Consider the following 3,727-nt stretch of genomic DNA (forward strand, 5'->3'; position numbering starts at 1 on the left):
ACTTACTAGTAAGTCGTCCCAGACCCTAAATTTAACCCCTAAACTAAATTGACTAAATTAACTAACTAACAACGTTATAAACCCGTAGTTATACTTAAATAGTGTTTACTATACACAGAAATAAAAACACTTAGGTAAATTTTAAAGTTTTCAAAAAAATATTTATGCATTCCAAAATCTAACCCTAAGAACACATACAATACTACAACATATGTTGGCAAAACCTAAACCAAAGAATATCATGACTCACTACTTTCACTCATCTATGTTGAAAACAATTAAATTTTGTTATATCTTAATTTATATCTCTTAAAACATATGTTAATTACATGATTTCAATTTTTCACTTATCAATATATTTTTTACAAAATTTCTAAATTATTTCTAAATAAAACTAGTCCAGACGACTTACGGGGGTTAGAAACGTAAAAAATTTTCGGTTTTTTTTGTTTGTTCACAAGTGTTTGGTTGTAATTTCAACAGCTTTTTAAGTTACTTTTGCATTTGATTCAAGTTTGGGTTAACCTTTGTGTTTGAAATCAAGTTGTGAGTCATATTTGGCAATTTTCCCATTTTTTTTCTAAATCTGTTTATATTTCCCTTTACCATATTTTATATTTATGAAATTTCTTTTCCAATATTAATTTGGTAACTCCAGATTGAAAGTTGAGAATATATTCAAACGGCTTGATAGAAACGAAAAGGCAGCTGCACGTTCTACCGTTTCACGCAGCACTCGCACAAGGGGCAAGGCTTACAAACATGGAAGAATTCACCTCATCTCATCCCGAAGATCATTCACTGTTTCTGGTCTGCACGGATAGGTACTTCGTTAAATCGTTTCTTGTGATGCTCTATGTTGTTGCCTGAACATTGAAAGATATTAAAGTTTTGATTTTCCGCGTGATCTGAGTGAATACGTGAGACGTGTTGGAAGAACAGCGAGAGGGGCTAGAGCTGAAGGAAAGGCTTTCGTCTTTGTGGTGGGGAACCACACGTAGCGTTGGCAAGGAGATCATTGAGAGGAACCAGAAGGGTCATCCGGTTCATGATGTCCCAAACGCTTACGAGTTCATAACCTGGTATATCCCTTTCCCCTTTATTGCAATCTCTCTGTGTTGATTGAAACAAGGGTCCTCAGTTCATAATGTCCCAGATGTTTACTGACAAGAACGTACTAATTACGACGATACAGCTGGCGTTTAGTAATTCTTTTTGATGAAATGTTTGTAAGCATTCTAATGTGTACCCATTGGGCCGTTTGGGCCTCTAGTTACAATTTTTTAATGTATTTTCATATTTCCAGGTTTAAAACTAACGTTAGCATCGCCGAATCTAAACTTCCTCGAAATGTCATGCGTGCAGGGATTCTGAAAAGTTTCATCTCCTCTCCCTAAGAACATCTATGCATGGACACCATTATAATCTAATCTTAACCCTAAATTTGATTTGAAAATTTTCAGTATCTGAGTAGTGTTTTACCACACTACTTTCGAGTGTTACAAAAAATTAAATAAAAATAATAATAATATTATTTGCGGACTCGATCAAGTCCAAGATCAATGAAGTTAATAGGCTACAGCGATTGTCACAATGTAGGTCTAAATGATGTCAAGAGTACAACAGGTTATGTTTTCTATCTTGGTGAGAATCCCATAACTTAGTTTTCACAAAAACAAGGCATCGTGGTATTGTCGTCATATGAAGAGCATAATTAATGGCGGGTACTAAAGCTGCGAGGCATTAGATTGACGAGGCATTCTGTGAGAAGGTTGTCATAAGAATAAACAATCAGTCGGCCATAGCTCTTACAAAAAATCCAGTAAACACAATCACACAAGATATCATTTTATAAGAGAATGTGTGGAAATCGGCTTGATTGAAGTTGAACATGTTTCCAACAATCAACAAAAGACGGACATACTTACAATGACTCTTGGAAAAATCAAGTTCAAGGAGATGAGAGAGCTTACTGGAGTTCAAGAGTTATCAAAAACTGAGTTCAAGTTTAGAGGAGAGAATGTTGGTCTAAGCTTAAAGAAAAAAATAAATTTGAGATACAAGTTAAAGACCTAATCCTAACCTAGATATGGAAATTAGGATTTATAATATGTTTAGAAGTTATCTAAATATCTTACCTAATAAGATTATGAATTAATAATCTCTATATAAGAAGATGTAAAGTTGTGACAAAGCTTATAAGAGTTTAGAGATTGAGAGATTAAGGTTTTGAGAGATTTTTCCTTAAGAGATTAATAAGAGAGTTATTCTTATTTGCATATTTGAATTCTATAGGCATTCAGGTTTGTGTAGTTAGCTTAAATAATTTATTAAATAGTAACCCTCTTTCCTAATGATTTTAATGATTTATATGCAACTTGCTTTTGTTTATACACCAACAACAATAATCCCTAAACTCTGTACCATTTTATCATATGCAATTGTAATGTTTATGAATAAAGATTAAGAATCAAGACACGACACAGACAAACGGCAGTGTTTTTCGAAGAGCCGGCTCGTTAAACCAATGGGTAGCCGACAAAAAGAAAAAAATAAAGATTAAGAGCATGATTATTGAGGGGGGTTCTTACGGTGTCTGTTAACTTTTAATTAAAAAAGCTAAGAACCGGTTCTTAAATAAGAGTTTTAATAGTCGGTTCTTAACTTTTTTAGTTAAAATTTAAGAGACGAGTTCTTATATTCCGCTAAGAACCTCACTCTAAGAATCTCCAATAATCATGCTCTAAGAAGCCGAATTTTTCTTTTGTAAATGAAAAGAAAATCATTTGGTCCTCAATAGGTAACTATAGTTACATATGATCGAGTAGATAAAATTTGACTGATCTCGCTTCTCTTACTTAATACGCATTATTGTCAAATCATCTCTTTGCAACTTCCATGTGTTGCGTCTTCTTTTCATGAACAAGACTGTTTTCATGTGGTGTGTTTTTAGATGGTTTTTCACAGACTATCTCGTTTTGGTGTGTACCCTTGAATCTTGATCCCATGAAAAAGCTGATTTGCTACAAGCCTACTCCTGCACCATGCTTGGCGTCATCCTCTTCTCCACTCACGATATTTTTCTCTTCATCTTTTTGCTTGATGCCATTGTCTTGTCCACTGATCGCTTCTTCTTGATTTTTTCCCTTTTGCTGATCAACATCACTGCATGTTTCTGTACTCACATCTTCATTGTTGTTATTATGCACAACATCTTCAGTGGAGACTGATTCTGGATTGGGATCAGTGTAGTCTTCAATTATTGGTCTTCTAGGTGGCAATACTTCGACTAGTTCCAAAGGACGTACCTAAGTCTCAAGTGCAGCTGTGACAGCATGCTATTAGGGGTTGGTTGCACAAATTCCCATCATGAGAAAAATCATACAAATTGTTTATAGACAATATGTACAATCTAGAGTACGTTCTAATTAGTGTTCATGTAACTTGCTAATTCTACGTAATATAAATACATGGGTTTTCTGCAAAAAAACCCTCAATGTGATTTTTTTTTGCAAATTAATCCGCGAACTCAAAAACCCACGGGTCAACCCTCCAAGTGCCAGTCAAACCGCAATATAACCCTCGGCTATATTTATGTGTATTTGACTGTGTATAATTTTAACATTTTTTTAATACTAGGTCGTTTTGGCGCTAATTTTTTAATGAAAAAAATTTGTTGAACCCCACCTTCATTGTGCATTTACGCAAGCTCCCATGCATTTCGTTT

Source organism: Brassica oleracea, chromosome C5 (assembly GCF_000695525.1).
Source record: "Brassica oleracea var. oleracea cultivar TO1000 chromosome C5, BOL, whole genome shotgun sequence".
NCBI lineage: Eukaryota > Viridiplantae > Streptophyta > Magnoliopsida > Brassicales > Brassicaceae > Brassica > Brassica oleracea.